Source organism: Helianthus annuus, chromosome 2 (assembly GCF_002127325.2).
Source record: "Helianthus annuus cultivar XRQ/B chromosome 2, HanXRQr2.0-SUNRISE, whole genome shotgun sequence".
Classification (NCBI taxonomy): Eukaryota; Viridiplantae; Streptophyta; class Magnoliopsida; order Asterales; family Asteraceae; genus Helianthus; species Helianthus annuus.
This window is the reverse complement of record NC_035434.2, coordinates 118125409-118151432: the sequence shown is the minus strand read 5'-3', so window position 1 is coordinate 118151432 and position 26024 is coordinate 118125409. Positions and strand designations below refer to the sequence as shown.

General features: G+C 38.6%; 2 long non-coding RNA genes across 2 annotated transcripts; both read right to left on the bottom strand.

Annotated features, from left to right (window-relative positions):
* Positions 1 to 16956: 16956 nt before the first annotated feature.
* On the bottom strand, positions 16957 to 19735 carry LOC110902654. The gene is made up of 3 exons (XR_002571307.2): positions 19602 to 19735; positions 18732 to 18816; positions 16957 to 17165 (listed from the first exon to the last, which is right to left on the bottom strand). It is a non-coding gene; the product is annotated as an uncharacterized LOC110902654 (long non-coding RNA).
* Positions 19736 to 22500: 2765 nt separating this feature from the next.
* On the bottom strand, positions 22501 to 25220 carry LOC110902653. Its single transcript, XR_002571306.1, has 3 exons — positions 25097 to 25220; positions 24229 to 24313; positions 22501 to 22660 (listed from the first exon to the last, which is right to left on the bottom strand). It is a non-coding gene; the product is annotated as an uncharacterized LOC110902653 (long non-coding RNA).
* Positions 25221 to 26024: the final 804 nt, after the last annotated feature.

The window sequence follows — 26024 nt, the reverse complement described above, 5'->3', positions numbered from 1 at the left end:
GGTGACTCATCTGAGAAAGCTGATCAGGGTTCTAACAAGAGTAGCAGCGGGTTTTCATCGTTTCCGAGTGTAAATCCAAAAGAGACTAACACTAGTTTTCAGTCTCAGAGTACAAAAACTGGAAACGGATATGTGATTCAATGCAATATAGCTCTCAACCTTCCAGAAGGTCAAAGCTTCTCCGAAGACACTGCTAAAGATCATATGGCACTTCTGGGTTCAGTTCTGTTATCCTATGAAGGTCTAGTGGCTGGTCGGATCGGAAATCCTATGCTCACTAAAGAGGATTACGATCAAATAGACGCTGAGGAAATGGAACTTATGGATATCAAATGGTGTCTTGCAAGTGTTCTTCGTCGGGCTGAGAAATTCAAAACCATTACCGGGAGAAATGACTTTTTAGATGCTCAAGTTTCAACTTTAGGTTTTGATAAATCTAAAGTTACTTGTTTTCGATGTAGGGAAAAAGGCCATTTCAAGCGGGAGTGCAAAGGAAGAGAAGCTAGCGGAGCACAGAATCCATTCGGGAAAGATGATTATTATCGCAAAGCTATCTATCAGCAAGTTGGTCAATCCCAAGAACCTATGACTGCTCATGGGAGAAAGATTGAAGATCCTAAGAGAGCATGTTTGGTAGATTTCAGCTGGAGTGATTACATATCATCTGAAGCCACAGAAGCATGCATTATCGATCAAGATGATGAGAAACTACCTGAAGGTTTCAGTTGGGATATGTTTGTGGATAAGAAGGGAGAGTTCAAAGCCTTCATTGCCAAAATTGTCCGAGAACCAAATTTGTTTGCTACTTGGAGAAGATCTATCGGAGAGAATGTGAAAAGTGAAGATGAAAAGTCTGTGTCATCTGATGAAAGTTCAGACAGTACTGATAAACTTTCAGAACACTCTGGAGATGTTTCAGATAGCTCAGATGATAGCATACAGAGTTTAGATGAACTTGAGCAAAATGAAAATGTTCCAGAAAAGGAAGTTGTTTTTGACAAAACACCGTCTGATTCTGATATGTCAGATGGTGATTCTGATAAATCTGTACACTTTGATAAATCACCTGATAACAGCAGCAGTGATGATGAGAAAGAGAAACACATTAATATTGCAAAATCTCATTTGTCTCCTGAAAATTTTCATTTTTATTTTGCAAAAAGAATGAAGAAACTGAAGGAAAAACAAGCTGCAAAAGAACAACAATCTGAATCTGAAGGTGATGTTCAGAATGTTGAAAGTGTTAATGAATAGGTGATTGAAGTAGAGAAAGTGATTGAAGTTGTAAAAATAGTCGAAGTTGAAAAAATTGTTGAAGTCGTCAAGCCATGTGAAAAGTGTTTGGAAGCTTGCAAAGAATGCGCAGCAAAAGATGATATCATAGCTGAGTACGAGAAAAAGAAAGAGCAGTTATTGTTCAATCTCAATTATGTGAAGGAATCGTACGACGTGTTGAACAAAACAGTAACTGGTCTCCAAACAACAAACTCAGAAAGAGAACAGGCGCTGACAATGATGAATGCAACTTTAATGTCGAAGCAAAAAAGCTATAAATTTTTACATTGAAGAGAGTGCCAAATGGAAGCAAGAGTTGGAAACTGAAAAGATTGAAAATGAGAGAATTAGGAGGTTATTGTTGAGTTATTCTACCTCTGATTATCTCATTGATCATGTTTACCCGACTGTTGCAGGTATGGAAGCTTTTCAAGACGAGAAGCCGAAAGAAAAGAAAGACTGTGGTAAGAAAACAACTGTTAGCTATAACAAGTGTCCGCCTCCAATTTGGGATGGGTATTCACCTAGGAAACCAAATGAGGAGCAACTTGCAAAAGCAGTCAATATAAAGCTTAAAACCGACACAACTGACGTCTTACCAGAAAACATTGATGTGACGTTTACCTCATCCGATACTGATCATGAGTCTGAATTAATCAAAAGGGTGGTCGATCAGGTGTTGGATACTGATGAGGAGAAAGAGTCGAAATCTGAGTCTGAAAAGCCAAAGTCGTCAGGCAACAGTCAAAATTCGTCGGTTAAACGGTCTTATAGTAAAGAATTTTTGTTATCAAATGTGACACCCCGTTGAAACGTTCTCACTTATACTAGCTTGACAGTGACTACCTTAACTTTCGGGACGAAAGTTCTTAAAACTTGGGGATAATGTGACACTTCGGGTTTTCCCGGGCAACCTTCTTGATGTAACATTACGTGTACGTATATTATTAAATGAAAACTATGGATTTTCTGTTATTATGTGTTGTATGTATGTACGTTATATATATATGTGTGTATATTGCAAGTGAGCCGAGACCCCAAGGATCCGACTCGAGACCACTCCCGGTCTCGAGTGAACAGTAACAAGCGGGCCGGTTGGGCCATGCAACCGAGAAGCCCATTCGGGAGCCCTCAACCCACTCGAGACAGGTATAAAACCCTTGAGGGTGACCAACCTTTACCATTTTTGCAAACACTCTCCCTCATTTCACTCTCACACACTCTACCTCTCCCTCACTAAAACCCTAGCAACATCATCACAAACCTCCTCCCATCTCCTTCTCTCGGATTCAACCAAGGACTCTCAGTTCTAGCTCATCATTCTCAATTTGAAGCTTGTTCATCATAATCTCACACCTTAAGTCTAGCCGGTTAGTATCTCTTTCGGTTGAATGTTTAAAGATTGTTTGTTGTGTATGATGGTTATGTAAAGATGCTTGTTTGATGATATGAGTAACATGTTTTGCTTGATTAACCATGCTCCTTCATGTTTTGTATGTGAACGGTTGGGTAAAAAGAGGATTAGAACCATTCGGATTATGTGAAGTGTTAGAGTGATCCTTCTATCTTAGCTATCTTGCTCATAATTGCTTGGTTGTGTTATCCGATTTTGTTAAGATGAGTTGTTAAACGGCTATGTTATCCAATTGATGTTAGATGTTTGGTTAGATGGTTTTGATACCGAATGATATGCATAACTGAAAATGAATGTTTGAATCTTAGTAAATGTGATTGCTTGATAATATGATGAATAATATGAAGAACAATATGAATGTCACAAAAATATTTGAAAATCATGTTATTTGATCCATTTTGGTTGATAACCGGACAAGAAAACATGTTGGTGGAATGTTATTGGTTAGTACACATTATCACAAATATGAAATTCTATTGGCTAGTACATTGGACAGGTTCTAGAAGGATTCTGGTGCACGTAACTGTGGTTGCGAGTCGGAACCCTTGGTTGCGACTCGAGACCAAAGCATGATGAACCGAGATGGGCTTCAGGGACTCGAGACCGACAAAGTCTCGACTCGAGACGACATGATCTTGACTCGAGACTGGGCTCGAGACTCCTGAGATTGCGACTCGCAAGCAGCACACTCGAGACCAAAACGTGATCCTTCGAGATCTCCCGGTTGCGACTCGAGACCGTGTATTCTCGAGTCGAGACCACCCTTGTCTCGACTGGGCTGCCTACGTGTTATTGGGCCACGACTTGTTGGGCTATCTGTTGACTGGGCTGCATGTGTTTCTGTTACTGTTTGTTTGTGAAAATGTTAGGGCAGGCCCAATAACCCAACTGTTTGAATGTATGCATGCTAAGTGTGTCTATACGTGTTTGCTATATGTGATTACTTGTACCCCAACTTGACCTATATTTGGTAACCATGCTAGGACGTGGTGACCAACGTGATTGACCCGGGTATTTAATCTACCGAGCAACCCAAGGTGAGTTCACAACCTAAAGCATGCGTTCCCGGTGGTTTGGGAAACGGAACTACAAACAACACTATCCCCTTATGAGGGATACAACTTACTTTTCTTCCCTTGTTATTGGGAACCTTTAGTTAATTACTGTTTATACGGATTGCAACAAACGGCACTAAACGAAACTCTATCACTCAAGTCCCTACTACATAATACCGATTAGTCGCCGGGGCCAGGCGAACGGGTTATTAGTTGATAGCGCTATTTAGGTCTTACCAACCTCACACCGTGCCATGGTATGGGATCGGTCGTGAACTAATGTACTCAGGCATCCGTCAATGATGATAGAACATTGGCATCGGGGCATCCTGCGGAAACGCAAACGGTTACCTAGTGTTCGGTATTGGAAAAACAGTTTAGTCGCTAACTTTTGGGGTAGCTCCCCATGGCATGTATAAACGGATAAATTAACTGGTGAAACAAGTTTTTGGTAATTAAAACTGGACAACTAGTGAACTCGCTCAACATTATTGTTGACACCTTACGGCATGCTTTGCAGGTAACCAGTAACTCAGGAGCTCGCAGCTTGGGAACGTGTAGTGGTCGTCAAAACCCGTGTGTTGGGTTTTAATTATCTTGAACTATGAACTGTCTTTAAAACTATTTGGTTTATGCTTCCGCTGTTTTGTTTAATCTAATTATCGAACTTAAAACTACGATGTTGCTAACTACTTTGGATAGCAAATATTTCTACTATTAATCAATGCTCAGTATAATTGGTGGCTGGATCCTGGTCAGTCACGCCCTCAAGCGGATGGTACTCCGCAGGTGGAATTTGGGGGTGTGACAGATTGGTATCAGAGCCATTGGTTATAGTGAACTTGGTTTTAAAAAGGGGGAAAATCTTTTTGAGAAAAACCAGACTATAACCCGTGACTCGTGACGACACTACACTCCAAGTGCAAGACTCGACTTATCTGACCTTATAGCTCGGACCCATGTTTACTTGCTTGTTTGTCTTATGCTTTCTACTCTACTATACGTACTAGTTTGCTTAATTAGATAGATACGCCTCCCCTCTTCTATCTCATTCTCACTATGTTACGACATCACACTCATACTATGTTTTCTGGCTATGAAGACAATGAGTGGACGCGGACGAGGAAACGTCAACATGACTCAGGCTCAGTTCACTAACCTGATCAACACAGTGGCTGCAGCTTTCGCAGCTCACCCTGGAGGTCAGCATGCACCTGTGCAACCACGTGTTTGTACTTTCAAGACCTTCATGGATTGCAAACCTCTTCCTTTCAATGGCACTGAGGGTGCCATAGGGCTACTGCACTGGATCGAGAAGGTCGAAGCTGTCTTTGCTGTCTGCGAATGTCCCCCAGCTAATTGGGTAAAGTTTGCTACTGGTACCCTTGAGGGAAGCGCGCTTTCGTGGTGGAAGGCGCAAATTCAAATGCTTGGTTTGGAGACTGCTAATGCTACTGCATGGGAAGATTTCAAGGATATGATTAAGGAAGAGTATTGTCACAGGGATGACATCCACAAACTCGAGGACGAGTACTATGGTCTCAAGATGGTTGGGTCAGAGATTGAGACCTACACCAATCTGTCCAACGACTATGCTGCACTTTGCCCAAACATGTCCCGACCCATGTATCGAAGGATCGAATTGTACATCAAAGGCTTAGTCCCAGAAATCAGGAACCATGTGACCTCGGCCAACCTCACTACCATACAGCCTGTGGTTCGTCTTGCCCACAAACTCACCAACCAGGCTGTGGAAGAGGGCAGGTTGCCCAAAGGGATCAGTGTTGCGGAAGGAACTTCTAGTGATGGCAAACGAAAGTGGGATGGAAATCAGGGCAAGGATGCTAATTCTACTCAGGCCCCAGCCCAGCAAAGGAAAACTGAGAACAACAAAGGCCCTCAGCAACAAGGTGGCTACCGGGGAAGCTACCCTAAGTGCAACAAGTGTAACAGGCACCACAATGGGGCATGTAACAAAGGTCAGTGCCAGCGATGCAACAAGATGGGGCATGAAGCCAAGGATTGTAGAAGTCAGTTCCCGGCAAGGCAGAATCAGCAACAACCCCAACAGCAACAGCAGCAGGGAAACAACCGCGGATGTTTTAAATGTGGGGCAACAGGGCACATGCGAAAGGATTGCCCTGAACTGAATCAGAATCGCAACAACAACCAGGGAGCTGGGAACAATGAGCAAAACAACAATGCTGGGAATGGTGCAAGGGGAAGAGCTTTTGTGATTGGAGCTGGAGAAGCAAGGAATGACCCCAACGTCGTGGCGGGTAAGTTCCTACTTGATGATCGTTATGTTTCTGTGTTATTTGATTCCGGAGCCGATGCTAGTTATGTATCCCTTCGTATTAGTAAGAAACTTAAGCACCCGCCTGCATTATTAAGTTCTAAGCACGTCGTCAAGATAGCCAATGGTAGGAACATCGAGGCCTCGCACGTGATCCACGACTGCAAACTAGAATTGTCTGGTCAGATGTTTAGTATCGATCTTTTCCCTGTCAAACTTGGAAGCTTCGATGTCGTCATCGGTATGGATTGGTTATCCAAACATCGCGCTGAGATCCTCTGTCAAGAGAAAGCAGTTCGTATTCCTCGTCGTTCTGGCAAACCCCTCATCGTTCAAGGTAACAAAGGCGGATAAGTCACAGGCGTTATCTCGCTTCTAAAAGCCCAGAAGTGTTTACAAAAAGGTCACACCGCTATCCTAGCACTTGTCACCGACACCCACGAAAAGGAAAAGAGGATCGAAGATTTTCCTGTAGTACGTGACTACCCCGAAGTATTTCCTGAGGAACTACCTGGACTCCCTCCCCACCGTCAGGTCGAATTCCAAATCGAGCTAGCTCCCGGAGCAGCACCCATAGCTCGTGCGCCTTATCGACTAGCCCCTGCAGAACTGAAGGAACTCTCTACGCAATTACAGGAACTATTGGATAAAGGATTTATCCGTCCTAGTTCATCACCCTGGGGAGCACCAGTACTCTTTGTTAAGAAGAAGGATGGCACATTCCGAATGTGCATCGACTACCGTGAGTTGAACAAGGTTACCATCAAGAATCGTTACCCTCTCCCACGCATCGACGACCTGTTCGATCAGTTGCAAGGATCGAGCTACTATTCTAAGATTGACCTGCGATCAGGCTATCATCAGCTGAGAGTTCGTAATGAAGACATCTCCAAGACTGCGTTCAGAACTCGTTACGGTCATTACGAGTTCCTCGTCATGCCTTTCGGAATGACTAACGCGCCTGCGGTTTTTATGGATCTCATGAACCGAGTGTGTAAGCCATACCTCGACAAATTCGTGATTGTGTTTATCGACGACATCCTGATCTACTCGAAAAATCAAGAAGAGCATGAACGACACCTACGCCTTATCCTCGAACTCTTACGCAATGAGCAATTGTACGCCAAATTCTCGAAGTGTGACTTCTGGCTTCGAGAGGTCCATTTCCTTGGGCATGTGGTCAATAAGGACGGGATTCATGTCGACCCTGCTAAGATAGACTCGATAAAGAATTGGCCTACGCCCAAGACGCCAACCGAAGTTCGCCAATTCTTGGGATTGGCAGGATACTACCGCAGATTCATCAAGGGATTCTCGAAGATAGCTCAACCCCTCACGACTCTCACTCAGAAAGGCATTGCTTACAAGTGGAATGAAGCTCAGGAGTCGGCCTTTCAAAGGCTAAAGGATAACCTCTGTAGTGCTCCTATTCTCTCGTTACCTGAAGGCACTGACGACTTTGTGGTTTACTGCGATGCGTCTATCCATGGGCTCGGTTGCGTGTTGATGCAACGCGAGAAAGTTATTGCCTACGCTTCTCGACAACTTAAGACGCATGAAAGAAACTACACCACGCATGACTTGGAACTGGGAGCAGTGATTTTTGCTCTTAAGATATGGAGACATTACCTGTACGGTACCAAGTGCACTATTTACACCGATCACAGGAGTCTCGAGCATATCTTTAGGCAAAAGGAATTAAACATGCGACAACGTCGATGGGTCGAACTCTTGAATGACTACGAATGCGCCATCAAGTACCATCCGGGCAAGGCCAATGTCGTGGCAGACGCCCTAAGCCGAAAGGACACTATGCCCAAGCACGTGCGAGCATTACAACTTACCATCCAGTCTAACCTCCCTACCCAGATTCGAAATGCTCAGGTTGAAGCGTTGAAACCGGAAAACATCAGGGCTGAGTCCCTGCGAGGATCGAGACAGCGACTAGAACAGAAAGAAGATGGCGCTTACTATGTAACAGGGCGCATTTGGGTTCCACTCTATGGAGATTTACGTGAACTCGTGATGGACGAAGCCTATAAGTCCCGTTACTCAGTACATCCTGGCTCGGATAAGATGTACCATGACTTAAGGACTACATATTGGTGGCCTGGCATGAAGGCCCACATAGCAACATATGTCAGCAAATGTTTGACTTGCGCAAGAGTCAAGACAGAGTACCAGAAACCAGTAGGCCTACTCCAACAACCAGAAATCCCAAAATGGAAATGGGAGCAAATTTCCATGGATTTTGTTACAGGGCTACCTAGGTCTCAACGCGGAAATGACACTATTTGGGTAATAGTAGATCGATTGACCAAGTCCGCACACTTTTTGGCTATTAGGGAAACAGACAAGTTTTCTACCTTGGCGGAAGTCTACTTAAAGGAAGTAGTTTCGAGGCACGGGGTGCCAACCTCAATTATTTCCGACCGAGACGCTCGTTTTACTTCGGAATTGTGGCAAGCTACGCACAAATCCTTTGGCTCACGTTTGGACATGAGCACCGCTTATCACCCGCAAATGGATGGACAGTCCGAACGCACCATCCAAACCCTAGAAGACATGCTTAGAGCATGTGTGATCGATTTTGGCAAGAATTGGGAGAAGCATCTACCGCTAGTGGAATTCTCCTACAATAACAGCTACCACACTAGCATTCAGGCAGCACCTTTTGAGGCATTGTACGGTCGTAAATGCCGATCACCTCTCTGCTGGGCGGAAGTCGGTGATAGTCAAATTACGGGCCCAGAACTGGTGGTAGACACAACGGAAAAGATTGCCCAGATCAGACAACGCATGGCGGCAGCTCGTGACCGTCAGAAAGACTACGCTGATAAGCGCAGGAAACCACTAGAATTCCAGGTCGGTGACCGGGTTCTACTTAAAGTCTCACCCTGGAAGGGTGTGGTACGCTTTGGTAAACGGGGCAAGCTTAATCCGCGATATATTGGACCATTCGAAATTACCGAGAGAATCGGTAAGGTTGCTTATAGATTGAATCTGCCTGAAGAACTGAGTGCGGTGCACAACGTCTTTCACGTGTCTAATCTGAAGAAGTGTCTGTCAGATGAAACACTCGTAATTCCTTTTAAGGAACTAGCTATCGACGAACAGCTACACTTTACTGAGGAACCGATTGAAATCACGGATCGAGAGATCAAAACCCTCAAACGTAGCCAGATACCTCTTGTACGAGTCCGTTGGAACTCGCGACGTGGCCCAGAGTTTACCTGGGAGCGGGAAGACCAGATGAAGCACAAGTATCCCCAGTTGTTCCCAAACGAAAACCCCAGAACCGAAGCTACAACCGAATTTCGGGACGAAATTCCAAACTAACGGGCGGATGATGTGACACCCCGTTGAAACGTTCTCACTTATACTAGCTTGACAGTGACTACCTTAACTTTCGGGACGAAAGTTCTTAAAACTTGGGGATAATGTGACACTTCGGGTTTTCCCGGGCAACCTTCTTGATGTAACATTGCGTGTACGTATATTATTAAATGAAAACTATGGATTTTCTGTTATTATGTGTTGTATGTATGTACGTTATATATATATGTGTGTATATTGCAAGTGAGTCGAGACCCCAAGGATCCGACTCGAGACCACTCCCGGTCTTGAGTGAACAGTAACAAGCGGGCCGGTTGGGCCATGCAACCGAGAAGCCCATTCGGGAGCCCTCAACCCACTCGAGACGGGTATAAAACCCTTGAGGGTGACCAACCTTTACGATTTTTGCAAACACTCTCCCTCATTTCACTCTCACACTCTCTACCTCTCCCTCACTAAAACCCTAGCAACATCATCACAAACCTCCTCCCATCTCCTTCTCTCGGATTCAACCAAGGACTCTCGGTTCTAGCTCATCATTCTCAATTTGAAGCTTGTTCATCATAATCTCACACCTTAAGTCTAGTCGGTTAGTATCTCTTTTGGTTGAATGTTTAAAGATTGTTTGTTGTGTATGATGGTTATGTAAAGATGCTTGTTTGATGATATGAGTAACATGTTTTGCTTGATTAACCATGTTCCTTCATGTTTTGTATGTGAACGGTTGGGTAAAAAGAGGATTAGAACCATTCGGATTATGTGAAGTGTTAGAGTGATCCTTCTATCTTAGCTATCTTGCTCATAATTGCTTGGTTGTGTTATCCGATTTTGTTAAGATGAGTTGTTAAACGGCTATGTTATCCAATTGATGTTAGATGTTTGGTTAGATGGTTTTGATACCGAATGATATGCATAACTGAAAATGAATGTTTGAATCTTAGTAAATGTGATTGCTTGATAATATGATGAATAATATGAAGAACAATATGAATGTCACAAAAATATTTGAAAATCATGTTATTTGATCCATTTTGGTTGATAACCGGACAAGAAAACATGTTGGTGGAATGTTATTGGTTAGTACACATTATCACAAATATGAAATTCTATTGGCTAGTACATTGGACAGGTTCTAGAAGGATTCTGGTGCACGTAACTGTGGTTGCGAGTCGGAACCCTTGGTTGCGACTCGAGACCAAAGCATGATGAACCGAGACGGGCTTCAGGGACTCGAGACCGACTAAGTCTCGACTCAAGACGACATGATCTTGACTCGAGACTGGGCTCAAGACTCCTGAGATTGCGACTCGCAAGCAACACACTCGAGACCAAAACGTGATCCTTCGAGATCTCCCGGTTGCGACTCGAGACCGTGTATTCTCGAGTCGAGACCACCCTTGTCTCGACTGGGCTGCCTACGTGTTATTGGGCCACGACTTGTTGGGCTATCTGTTGACTGGGCTGCATGTGTTTCTGTTACTGTTTGTTTGTGAAAATGTTAGGGCAGGCCCAATAACCCAACTGTTTGAATGTATGCATGCTAAGTGTGTCTATACGTGTTTGCTATATGTGATTACTTGTACCCCAACTTGACCTATATTTGGTAACCATGCTAGGACGTGGTGACCAACGTGATTGACCCGGGTATTTAATCTACCGAGCAACCCAAGGTGAGTTCACAACCTAAAGCATGCGTTCCCGGTGGTTTGGGAAACGGAACTACAAACAACACTATCCCCTTATGAGGGATACAACTTACTTTTCTTCCCTTGTTATTGGGAACCTTTAGTTAATTACTGTTTATACGGATTGCAACAAACGGCACTAAACGAAACTCTATCACTCAAGTCCCTACTACATAATACCGATTAGTCGCCGGGGCCAGGCGAACGGGTTATTAGTTGATAGCGCTATTTAGGTCTTACCAACCTCACACCGTGCCATGGTATGGGATCGGTCGTGAACTAATGTACTCAGGCATCCGTCAATGATGATAGAACATTGGCATCGGGGCATCCTGCGGAAACGCAAACGGTTACCTAGTGTTCGGTATTGGAAAAACAGTTTAGTCGCTAACTTTTGGGGTAGCTCCCCATGGCATGTATAAACGGATAAATTAACTGGTGAAACAAGTTTTTGGTAATTAAAACTGGACAACTAGTGAACTCGCTCAACATTATTGTTGACACCTTACGGCATGCTTTGCAGGTAACCAGTAACTCAGGAGCTCGCAGCTTGGGAACGTGTAGTGGTCGTCAAAACCCGTGTGTTGGGTTTTAATTATCTTGAACTATGAACTGTCTTTAAAACTATTTGGTTTATGCTTCCGCTGTTTTTTTTAATCTAATTATCAAACTTAAAACTGCGATGTTGCTAACTACTTTGGATAGCAAATATTTCTACTATTAATCAATGCTCAGTATAATTGGTGGCTGGATCCTGGTCAGTCACGCCCTCAAGCGGATGGTACTCCGCAGGTGGAATTTGGGGGTGTGACATCAAAGGCAGATTTGAATGATGAAACCTTCGAATTTGTGTATACTTTGAATGGTTCTGACAAATTATATTACAACAAAGAGTTTCCGATAATGAGTATCAAAACAGAATTAATCAACAAAACTTTTAAACTAATAGTGGTTAATATTCCTGAATTAAAAGTTTTGAAAAGTTTTGATAAACCTAAAAATATACTTCTAGAGTTCAACAACGTCTAAACAAGAAAAAAGGTTACAATTTTAGTCCAGGTTTTTCAAAGAAACCCAATCAAAATCGTAGTTACAAAAAGAAAGGTTTAGGTTTTGTTCCACCAGAAAATCATAAAAATGAGAAAAATTCTAAATCAAACACTGAATTTGTATCAGGTGGAAGCTCGGAAGATGAACAGCTGAAACCATTTTGGAGACAGTCTAACAAAGAGTTTCTTGCTGAGAGGAGAAGGAATGGAACTGGAGTGTTTCATCCGAGAAATGCTCAAACCTGTTTTAAATGCAATGAAGCTGGTCACATTGCATCGGATTGTTCAAAAGATATCAAAGCAAAACAGGGAGTTTCTCATAAGTTGAAAGAAAAAGTTGTTGAAAAATCTAAAATTTTTGAAAATTCGAAAAATGAGGTTGGAGAATGTTCAAAGAAACATTTTTACCAAAGGAAGGGAAAAGACAACCAAGTGTGGGTTGCAAAAAAGGTAGAAGAAAAAGTCGGCGATGAATCTGGTTCCACAAAGCCAGAAGAGCCACAAGTTGTGAAGAAAATTTCAGTGAATGATGATGTTTTTCCATCACTGAAGTTTGAGGAAGTTAAAAAGAAAATTGGTCAAATTGAAATTTCAAATCAATTTTATGATGATGAAAAGGAATTTGATGTCGAGAAAACATTCAACGGAAATGTTAAGAAAATATTTGGGAAAATGTTAACTGGGAATGCAAAGGGGGTAAAAGATTTTTATGCCACTAAAAAGGCGACATACAACCCTATAGCTGAAGAGTTGAAAGCCCTCAAGTCTGAGAAGACTTGGAGGGAAGTTTGTTTCCCAGAATAGTCGAAGGACTATGCCGGAGATCCCAAGTTTATATCGTGGATCAGGAATCGGCATCTTTCTAGTATTTGAGAAGTTTGTTTGTAAATTTTTGAAATGTTTGGATGTTTGCAGGTTGAAGGACTACGCCGGAGCTTCCAGGTGGTTAATTGCGAAGCAGGAATCGACATTTTGATTGGTAAAATGGTGATGTAGACGTAACATTCCTACAATTGGTAGTTTTTGGGTATCTACATTTGGTAATCTTGATCCCACAAGTGGTATTTGTGGTTAAATTTTGAGATGTTTGGATACTTTGAAGTAATTACATTTACAAGTGGTACAGAAGGTTATTAAATGCAAATGGTAAATCAGGGACATTAAATTGTACTTGATTTACTATTTATGGCAAAAGATAGACAAGATGATGAACCACATCCCCGTTCTTAAAATTGATAAACCTACAAGTGGTTGTTATCAACACAAATTCATTTTCCGAAAAAGTCATTTCGATTAAAACAAACTTAAGTGTTTTGAAATCTAAATAAGAAAATGGTTTGTGATAGGGGGAGTTCAGATTGTTTATGCCTAGTGAATGGCGATTTGATGTGATTCAGTGTCAGTTGTCAAGTTTCTGTACAGTTTGTTTTTATGAGTCTAGAAGTTTTCAAATTTTCTTTTAAATGTGTTTGCATTTTAGGGGGAGTAGGGAAATTATTTCAGAAAATCCAAAAACATTTGAAAATTTGAAAAAGCCAAAAACATGATAAAATTCGAAAATGAGTTTTTGTTGCGAAAAAAGAGGAAATGATAGTACATCAGTGGACTATCACGGCACGCTAAAGAAATGTAATGTTAAAAAGTGTTAAACAATCTTACTGCGGATGTGTCAGTAGATTTTCGCACATTTAGTAAATTGAAACGAGATATAAACCTAAATTCAAACTTGCTTAATTCGTGGGTAACTATTCTTGAATATATGGGTAACCCCCGAAATCTTGTTTGAAAGGTCCCATATTCTGAGATACTAGGTCTTTATACTCAGTGATATCTAGGGTATTATCCTGGGACTTCTGCTGTATGGAAATACTGACCTAGTCCCCGGATAATACTTTCTGCTAAAGCTTTGAAACATAAGCTTCGCCCTCAGCATGCTGATGAAACAATAAAATTGATAGTCGCTGCTGTTGAAATGCAAAAAGATCCTCTAAAGGGGACCCACCAAAAGTCGAGCCGTCATCTCTCTGCTGAACGGAAGTTCTGACCTGAGCTCTCACGGTTTCGCATTTAACCCCTTTACAGATATCAGCTGTGGTATATTCACCTGTAAGACTGAATATTTGGGATCTGGATACGGGAGTATATTCAAGTGGAGTGATACACAATTAAGTTTAAGTATCTAAAACATTAATATCGTATCTCGAATCGATTGAAATTTGTGTTGAGAATTTAAGAGGACAAACATACTGACAATCTAGGTAAATTGTTTAAAGCTTAAAATGAAATCAAGCTTAACGGTGTTGGTGATTTGTCTCATAAACTGATATGATCCTCTTGCACGAACTCACAAAAAATATTGTCTGTAAATATTACATTTCTGTATGTTTTTGAAGTGGAGTCAGATAATGTCTTTCAGAAAATCCAAAAAGATTTTGTGTGTGTTTTAGCATAATTTAAAAAAAAAGATTTTCGACAACAGATGTTGGAAAACTGATTTTCAAAATTCCGAGTGCTAAACATGATGAACAAAATTTGAGGGGGAGTGTTTGTGTAAATCTAACTGTTTTCGTTAAATATAACCTTCTTCAAGTGGTTCATCATAAATTGTTTTGAGGAAAGTTATGTGTTAGTATATAGTGATTTGAAATGTTAGTGAAAGAAATTTATTTCTAGGTTGAGATTGTGCAGGTAGCCAAGTTTCGATCCTGGAAATCAATTTTGAAGATTTCGGTTAGAGTCAGATTGATAGATTCTGAAAGCTTGTGAAGATCAGAGTATGATTCTAAAGATCATGTCAACTGTTGATGCTGATGAACTTAAGGAATCAAGAGATCTGATCAATTGAATTAGAGATTTTATAGCCAGGCATTGATCCTGAAGATATTACTGAAGAACAAAAGAATGCCAGTGAATTGAGATGGGGAGTCTGAAGATTGAAAATAGAGAAAGCCCAGAGACTGATCAAGACTGAAGATGTGAAGACACAGCTTTGAAGTAAAGGTGTGTTGGCGACTCCATCAACATCTGAGGGGGAGTCTGTTGGTGCACTACATCTGTTGATTCCGTCTAGGTGTCTAGGATCAGGTCTTGCATTGTATTGTATAGCATAGGGCACGTTTTACGAGAAAACAGGAGTCTGTATAGGTTTTAGGAGCATGGATCGCTCATAGGGTCATAGAAGTCTTGGGTCGCTTATCTGTCAATGGTGGATCGCTTTTGTGGTCAAGTCTAGATCGCTCATATGTACATGTCCATATGAGCGGTTCCAAACCACTATATATATAGAGGTCTTTGAGCGATCCTCAGTAGTCATGCCTTGTATTCCACGCCGAAGCTCTGCCGGTGTGAAGATTGAGCTGTAAATTGTTTCAAATCAGTAAAACAAGCAGTTAGGAAGAAGAACAAGCTATATCTACTTGCTTTTCTTATTATTCCGCATCTGAATTGCAAGAGACAACCTCTGAACGACTCGTTCGGGTCAGCAATCGATCCTACAATCTTTCTAACACTACCCCCTAAACTTAAATTTATTAACGAGTTGGTCTTCCAGGGAGTGAGTTGTTTGCTACATTCACGGCTTTCTTCACTTGATTAAAATCAAATATCTTGCATTTTCCAAGTCTTTTCATCACGCGCCAGTCACTTCCTCTATATGCTTTTGCTTCCCTATTAGCCTCCTACATTCTTGATCTTTTTTCATGGATCCTATCTTCACTCCTGCTTCTATGAATTTCCTGCCTCATCCTGTTTTGTTTCTGATGCATTGGCCTTTTCTTTAATCTTGTATTTCCTGTAGTTGTATTCAAGTACATCCAAGTAAGCAGCATAAGTAACTCCCATCATATAACCCTCTTCCCATTCGAATCCCATCTCCTTTCTGATTAGTGCCCATGTATTGTTCAGTGAAACTTCTTGATGACTACCATCTCTCTTCACGCTCAAGTATAACCCCAGTAGATCTATCTTTCTATTGTTTTCCATATAAGGCAGGACAGGCTGCTCATGATCAATTTTCATATAATTAATCATTTATTCAAATTTTAGACTGATACATCACATATTCTATATCATCTAGCAGATCTAAAACGAAAACACAATCTTCAAAGTCCTTAAAACTTAAATTTGGTAGGATTGCGTGTTAGAAATAACCCGTTGATGTGGCCTCACGGATCATTTGGTAACATTACCAATATGACATAACTAGTCCCTGATAATTATTTGATGGTAGTAATTGTAAATATTGATTAGTTCAAGGGGCAATTATGATTTCCCTTTAGGTACCATTAATAGAGAATACATAGAGTTTTTATAACGGGTCACTATTTATGGCCATTAATCATTGATCTTTATATATTGATTATAAGTGGTGATAAAAAAACTCTACAAGAACACCAATACTAAAATACTAAAAAAAAATCTCTCAAAGGTGATCCATCAACCCAAGGTACCATAACGGGAATCATGGCCTTATCTTCGTCTTCAAAGGTGACCACTCCCACAAGTAAGTGTCTCTAACTTGGTATCTATATTTACGTTATGACTAAATAAACATGATTAGGTTCTATATTTTGACCCATGTTTATAGATATAATCAACATGTGGTATCAGAGCAAAATGTTGATTATATCTTAATTAGTCGTTGAATTTGATTTGTGATAACTTATGTGGCATTGGTTCTTTCTTTACCCTTTGAACAAAATATCATAAATAGATGAACATGCATTTCGATTCATATCAGACAAAACATTAATTTAGTTGTTTCACATATATCATGTGTAACACCCATATTAATTTAATATGAATTTACTACTAAATACGCATTTAGTTTGCGTAAAATACGGGTTAACAAAAATAAATTGTTAACTTAATATTCATACACGATTAGAGTATTTAGGATTAACATCCCCACTAGTTTAAGACGTACAAAAGTGACATCAAGAGTTACATATTCACATTTAGTTAAAACAAAATATATTAACGCGGAAGCTTCAGAAGTGTTGTGTCCGGTTCTTTGACATGTTGCTTGACCGTCGTCCGGAGTATCGCCTACATTACCTAACATCAAAACCAACTTAAAGGTTAGTTTTGACAACATATAAACAAGTATAATCAAGTTCCGATATCAAATAATGAGAATAAAAATAAAATTCCAATTTCATGCCTCCCGCGTGACGCGGAAGGCGTCCTTTAATCTGTTGCGTGTCGCGCCCAAACTAAGGGATTCTGTCGCGTGTTGCGGGGAAGTCTGTTTTCCAGCGGGTCCATTCTCTGGACCTGCATATTTGCCCAGCTCCATTTTTACAAAAATAACAATCTTCAAAATTGCCATAACTTTTTATCTACAAGTCCGTTTTGCGTGATTCTTTTTCCCATGCGTCCGTAATTAAATTACGGATCCGCTTATCACATCGGTTTGCATAACAATCTGAATTATAAGCTATTGGCTTATAAATCCTTTATATGATTATTCGACCCGTTTGACTATAACATCACACACTTGTTTCTAGTTAATCATAAATCATACACCAAAGTATTTAATTCAAAATCTTTATTTCAGATTTTTAACTTTTGTGGATTACGCACCCAATACCCAAGTTATGCGCGTAATTCGTTTTGACCCGTTTAGAGAATTTAAACTTTTAAGTTTAAATTTCGCTCATTCTTTTCACCCATCATTTTCCCAAATTTGAATTATCTACTTACATTTCACCACAACTATACTCGTGGTGGATTTAGTATATTTGACCGATTTTCCCGGATTCTACACTTCGGTTGGTTGTTTTACGGAAAAGACCCGTTTATAGGCACTTGACCCAAAAAGGCTTATGTCTAAAATGTATAAAACTTACCAAACATTATTTATGTTGTTGAACAACTTCTGGCCAAATATCATGTCAAAACTCGATATTTAAGACATCGAAATAATTTCTGTAAGTAACGGAACTGTTGCTGTCAACAACTAATTTATTGACAAAACATCCGCGAAAACGTCGTCAAACAACTTTATAAAAATCTATAAAAATTAATAAACATCCTTTATGTTGTAAACCAACTTCTGGTCAAATATCGTGTCAAAACTCGATGGTTAAGACCTCGAAATAATTTCTGCAAGTAGCGGAACTGTTGCTGTCAACAACTAATTTATTGACAAAACATCCGCGAAAACTTCGTAAAACAACTTTATAAAAATCTATAAAAATTACTAAACATCCTTTATTTGTAAACCAACTTCTGGTCAAATATCGTGTCAAAACTCGATGGTTAAGACCTCGAAATAATTTCTGCAAGTAGCGGAACTGTTGCTGTCAACAACTAATTTATTGACAAAACATCCGCGAAACGTCGTCAAACAACTTTATAAAAATCTATAAAAATTACTAAACATCCTTTATTCGTTAGGCTTACTTATAAAGTTGTCCTTCAAAAACTCGTTTTACCAATGTCATTTCATGACTAAATTACCATTCCGCCCTTTTCACCGTTATACATGGTTTTAATTGTTTTATTCGTTCCGACTCATTTCGTTTCATGTCGGACCCATATTACGGATATATTCCGTTGTCGTACTTATCACCTATAAAATAAATACGTATACTACAAATAGGTGTAAGCTTTACTTACCTTGCATTCGGTTATGCTTTTCTTCATGTTTAGCTTGTATGATCCGCTTCCTTCCCATGCTCCACCTAGCTTGTCAAGCGTCAAACTATCATCATAATTCGTAAGATGGTTAGATTAGTCATTATTAATCTCGACTATTCCACCTTACGTATTTTCTATCAAATTATCATTCGGTCATGTTTTACGGTCAGTTTGACTTTCAAAAGTCAACGGTCCCATTTTAATGTATGAAATGCACAATTGAGTTCGATGAACTCACTTAAGCATTTCTTTGACTATTCGGTAAGCGCTATTTTTAGGCCACTAACTACATTCATCCACATAGTTAATAAACATCATATAATCATCTAGTTCCATAAAGTTCACACTTTTATTAAAAACCCATTTCACACACATATACTAATTCAATCTTAACACTTATTCAAGAATTCTCTTCTTGAATATAACAAATAGGATGATTCTAAATCTCTATTCTATCTTTATCTATCTTTAAATCCTTACACTTCATGCAAGGACTTCAATGTCAAGAATTTCGTCAAAACTTTCAAAACCCCATTTCAAGTCATGCATGAGCTTTCACTCGAACTTACAATTTATTCAAGTTGCTCGCTTAAACTACCAATTATGATAATTCTAAGCACACATATATCATTATCTTCACTATATAGTCAAAAACCCACTTAGCTAGGTGTGGTAATTCACCCAAACACCTAAATCATAACAATTTACTTCAAGTTTCTACTTAGGGTTTGTTCCTAAGCAATCATACTTCACTAATTTGACCATAGCCTCTACGATTCATACCTAAATCGAAACATGGCAATGTAAACCAAAATTCACAACTTCATTAACATCAAAAATTTGACATACCTTACGATCCCCTAGCTTGGGTGATCGTTAATTCATGTTTATTCAAGAGTTTGAGCTCCAATTTCCTTTCAGATTTGAAGATGTTTGATGAGCTAGGGTTTACCCCCTTTTGGTCGCCTGTAGATCGATCCCCACACACACACCATGTGTGTGTTGTGTGTTTTTTTTTATAATTATTAAGTTTCCTTTGTTACAATTTTGGCCCCTCAAGTTTAGTTTTAATTGTTTTAGGACTACAATTCCATATTCTATTACTTACCTACATGTTAATAACTAGGTAAATATATTCCTAGTTATTATTATTTTTTTTATTTACGGGCTAGTTTTTACCACTAACGGTACTTTACCCGTTTCCTTATATTTACCGGGTTTAAAATATCAAACCCGTTTTCGGGATGTTACAAGTCTACCCCCCTTAAAGAGGTTTCGTCCCCGAAACCTTATTTACGTAGTTCATTGGTTTAATCAAACGGACCAAGTTTCATTTTCAAGGTACCCATTTCTTTTGGTCAAAAGTTTTTTTTTATATTGACGCGTACGTCTTTCATGTGTAAGGACTCGTGGGCCGTTACTTTCAGCTTGAATCCGCTATCTCCATTGATTATTTACTTTGGCGGTTAAACTTGTTAGTCACCGGTTACCTTATACACCATCTCCCGGGTATACCATATTGCCATCTCCGGCCTTATGTGTGTTTACTTGCATCAAGAAATTTACGTCTGAGGATTTATTACTTTCCATTATTATTTGATGCGGAGAATTATAACTAGTTCCCACGCTTAACCCAAATGACCCGTAGATTCTTTCACTTAGCCTCGTAGGATATTTAGTTAGATTTTCACCTTTTTACCTTTTTAAGGTGAGACCCTGACAATTAGTTTGTTTCTATTTGTGACCCGTAGGTACTTTTGGTCCCGTAGACCTTATCATTACTTATAATTCCGTAGGTTATGATGATACCGTAGATCATCTTTTATTCGAGTCTTTATTCAACTGTATATATAATGATGGTGTCAAGGTACCCTTTTTATGCTTAGAATAATTTATTTTCGCTTTTGTATTTCCTTTGACCTTGACCGTAGTGTAGGGCTATATTTGTTTTATTTCGAATTATCTTTCCGACTTTATGACTTCTAATGTCATTTACACGTCAGTTTGTCCTACACTTACCGTTATCCGGTTCATACTTATATTTCTTTACATCCCGTTACCCGGGTTCTCTATCTTAATGTTTTTAATTCTCCGGTTTCACTAGTTTACGTTATTCCTTCCTATTCTTACCCATAACCCTTCATATAGATTTGTTAACATCTCGCGCTTCTATTTATTCGGTCCGCGCTTACTTACATTATCAAACGTTATTCTTAGTTTAACTCGTTTGACTTGTTCGTGTGAAATTTCATCACTTGTGAACATCAAACTTCGTTCCTTATTCGACTCGTCCAACTTTGAAATAGTTGAACATAGTTATCAAAATTTATGTTTGCAAAATTTCATCGTTTTTTTTGTTATAACTCTCATTCCGAGTCTTTTGACTTTCAATCCGCGTTCCCGTTTCTTGGTTTACGCGTTCGCTCAAAATCCTACCCATCCATCGGGTATCTTTACCGAAGTCATCATCAAGTAACCATTCTTATATGGTTTTAGGCGTCATTTTAATTTATTAGCCCATATTAGCGAAATCCATCGCTTTTATTCAGTCAAGTCCTTTATTCTTTATTTAATTCATTTGACTTGTCCATGTGAATTTCATCACCTGTGACAGTCAAACTTTTATCTCTATGCCTTAGCATTCCTATTAGTCGGTCTGTATTTTTCATTTACTTTGATTATTGTTCCTTCTCTCGGGCTCGTTATTCTAACGTAATACGCTTCCATCGTCCGACTTGCGTTTATGTTTATTATCAAACGTCTTATTTATTTGATTCATTTGGGTACCATTCAAGTTAGTCCCATTCACCCCGCCCTTACTACATCGGACGTAAATGTGTCTGCTACAAGAAGTCCATGGTATCATATGCCACTACTTACTTGGCCAGAGTAAGCGATCAACACATGATACACATGACCTTTTTATAGTTTTCACATCATACCCTATGTAAGTAACGCATCTATCTATTTCATATCTCTGATTTTATTTAGTAAAACTTTATTTAATTGCAAAACACAATCATTAGTTTTACTAGTTTTACATTTGAATGTATAAAATGTTTTTCTTTTCTATCGAATGAATAGATATCCTATTCAGGTTTTATCAGATATATATGCAACCGTTATCCCCTACGTGTTTGTTGCATATTACTATTTGTGCGATTAAATTTAAAAGCATGCACCTGGTAACGCTTGCCCTAACGGGCTTCTCCTGCCGTTAACTTTGTTCGCGATCGTCACGCAATTTAGGTCCTCAATGAGTATGCTCTGCTTGTCATACCTCGGACCGTTCCACCATCATATCCACAATTCTTTCAACTCTCGTCATCTTCAGATGCGAGTGTCCTTCAACTAAACATTTACGAAAGTTAGTAATTTCGACATTAATAAACGCCCTTATTGTAATAATAGGATTTTTACTGTACGTGTCAACGCACGTAATTTCGTTAACTATATCTATCATTTATCGATTTGATTGGTGTAACGTGTATTACACGATAACCCTATGTGTTGTTCTCAACACTTTAATCATTCAAAACAATTAACATACTTGTACTTACCGGATTTACGATCAAGCCTTGAACCGAACACACTTTATTCTTTAACCATAAGCTCTGATTACCAACTTGTAACACCCATATTAATTTAATATGAATTTACTACTAAATACGCATTTAGTTTGCGTAAAATACGGGTTAACAAAAATAAATTGTTAACTTAATATTCATATACGATTAGAGTACTTAGGATTAACATCCCCACTAGTTTAAGATGTACAAAAGTGACATCAAGAGTTACATATTCACATTTAGTTAAAACAAAATATATTAACGCAAAAGCTTCAGAAGTGTTGTGTCCGATTCTTTGACATGTTGCTTGACCGTCGTCCGAAGTATCACCTACATTACCTAACATCAAAACCAACTTAAAGGTTAGTTTTGACAACATATAAACAAGTATAATCAAGTTCCGATATCAAATAATGAGAAAAAAATAAAATTCCAATTTCATGCCTCCCGCGTGTCGCGGAAGGCGTCCTTTAATCTGTCGCGTGTCGCGCCCAAACTAAGGGATTCTGTCGCGTGTCGCGGGGAAGTCTGTTTTCCAGCGGGTCCATTCTCTGGACATGCATATTTGCCCAGCTCCATTTTTACAAAAATAACAATCTTCAAAATTGCCATAGCTTTTTATCTACAAGTGCGTTTTGCGTGATTCTTTTTCCCATGCGTCCGTAATTAAATTACGGATCCGTTTATCACCTCGGTTTGCATAACAATCTGAATTATAAGCTATTGGCTTATAAATCCTTTATATGATTATTCGACCCGTTTGACTATAACATCACACACTTGTTTCTAGTTAATCATAAATCATACACCAAAGTATTTAATTCAAAATCTTTATTTCAGATTTTTAACTTTTGTGGATTACGCACCCAATACCCAAGTTATGCGCGTAATTCGTTTTGACCCGTTTAGAGAATTTAAACTTTTAAGTTTAAATTTCGCTCATTCTTTTCACCCATCATTTTCCCAAATTTGAATTATCTACTTACATTTCACCACAACTATACTCGTGGTGGATTTAGTATATTTGACCGATTTTCCCGAATTCTACACTTCGGTTGGTTGTTTTACGGGAAAGACCCGTTTATAGGCACTTGACCCAAAAAGGCTTATGTCTAAAATGTATAAAACTTACCAAACATTATTTATGTTGTTGTACAACTTCTGGCCAAATATCATGTCAAAACTCGATATTTAAGACATCGAAATAATTTCTGCAAGTAACGGAACTGTTGCTGTCAACAACTAATTTATTGACAAAACATCCGCGAAAACGTCGTCAAACAACTTTATAAAAATCTATAAAAATAAATAAACATCCTTTATGTTGTAAAACAACTTCTGGTCAAATATCGTGTCAAAACTCGATGGTTAAGACCTCGAAATAATTTCTGCAAGTAGCGGAACTGTTGCTGTCAACAACTAATTTATTAACAAAACATCCGCGAAAACTTCGTCAAACAACTTTATAAAAATCTATAAAAATTACTAAACATCCTTTATGTTGTAAACCAACTTCTGGTCAAATATCGTGTCAAAACTCGATGGTTAAGACCTCGAAATAATTTCTGCAAGTAGCGGAACTGTTGCTGTCAACAACTAATTTATTGACAAAACATCCGCGAAAACGTCATCAAACAACTTTATAAAAATCTATAAAAATTACTAAACATCCTTTATTCGTTAGGCTTACTTATAAAGTAGTCCTTCAAAAACTCGTCTTACCAATGTCATTTCATGACTAAATTACCATTCCGCCCTTTTTCACCGTTATACATGGTTTTAATTGTTTTATTCGTTCCGACTGATTTCGTTTCATGTCGGACCCATATTACGGATATATTCCGTTTTCGTATTTATCACCTATAAAATAAATACGTATACTACAAATAGGTGTAAGCTTTACTTACCTTGCATTCGGTTATGCTTTTCTTCATGTTTAGCTTGTATGATCCGCTTCCTTCCCAAGCTCCACCTAGCTTGTCAAGCGTCAAACTATCGTCATAATTCGTAAGAGGGTTAGATTAGTCATTATTAATCTCGACTATTCCACCTTACGTATTTTCTATCAAATTATCATTCGGTCATGTTTTACGGTCAGTTTGACTTTCAAAAGTCAACGGTCCCTTTTTAATGTATGAAATGCACAATTGAGTTCGATGAACTCACTTAGGCATTTCATTGACTATTCGGTAGGCGCTATTTTTAGGCCACTAACTACATTCATCCACATAGTTTATAAACATCATATAATCATCTAGTTCCATAAAGTTCACACTTTTATTAAAAACCCATTTCACACACATATACTAATTCAATCTTAACACTTATTCAAGAATTCTCTTCTTGAATATAACAAATAGGATGATTCTAAATCTCTATTCTATCTTTATCTATCTTTATATCCTTACACTTCATGCAAGGACTTCAATGTCAAGAATTTTGTCACAACTTTCAAAACCCCATTTCAAGTCATGTATAAGCTTTCACTCGAACTTACAATTTATTCAAGTTGCTCGCTTAAACTACCAATTATGATAATTCTAAGCACACATATATCATTATCTTCACTATATAGTCAAAAACCCACTTAGCTAGGTGTGGTAATTCACCCAAACACCTAAATCATAACAATTTACTTCAAGTTTCTACTTAGGGTTTGTTCCTAAGCAATCATACTTCAAATTTGACCATAGCCTCTACGATTCATACCTAAATCAAAACATGGCAATGTAAACCAAAATTCACAACTTCATTAACATCAAAAATTTGACATACCTTACGATCCCCTAGCTTGGGTGATCGTTAATTCATGTTTATTCAAGAGTTTGAGCTCCAATTTCCTTTCAGATTTGAAGATGTTTGATGAGATAGGGTTTACCCCCTTTTGGTCGCCTGTAGATCGATCCCCACACACACACTATGTGTGTGTTGTGTGTGTGTTTTTTTATAATTATTAAGTTTCCTTTGTTACAATTTTGGCCCCTCAAGTTTAGGATTGTTTTAGGACTACAATTCCATATTCTATTACTTACCTACATGTTAATAACTAGGTAAATATATTCCTAGTTATTATTATTTTTTTTTGTTTACGGGCTAGTTTTTACCACTAACGGTACTTTACCCGTTTCCTTATATTTACCGGGTTTAAAATACCAAACCCGTTTTCGGGGTGTTACATCATGTATGGATAGTATGAATTTAGTTGTTTCACATATATCATGTATGGATAGTCCAAGAGACGATCTATATTTTTGTGATTAAAAAGTAAAATATATAAGTTACAATAATCCTTATCCATTTTATTATATATTCATGATTATTTTTTCATGAATTAGATTTTATTTGCAAAAAGGATGGAAATGATGATTATTTTTACTCGATACTTTCATATAATTAATTGCCTTGCTTTTCATATTTCCAAGTAGTGGGTGTTAAGACCACGATTTGAATTTATTTTAATTTTAAGTTATCTAAATGATTATTATTTGAATTCAATTATCTGGAAAACAAATAAGTTCGATGTCTTTTCCTTGAATTCAATTAACATAATGATTAATCATCTGTCTTAAAATAAGTTTTTGAGATAGAATAATAAAATGGTAAATTTCAACAAAATTAGATGTTTAACTTAATGGTTCATCTTTTGGTTTGACATTGAAATTTAAATGATCCTGTTTGATATAATTATGTGTATGACAATTAA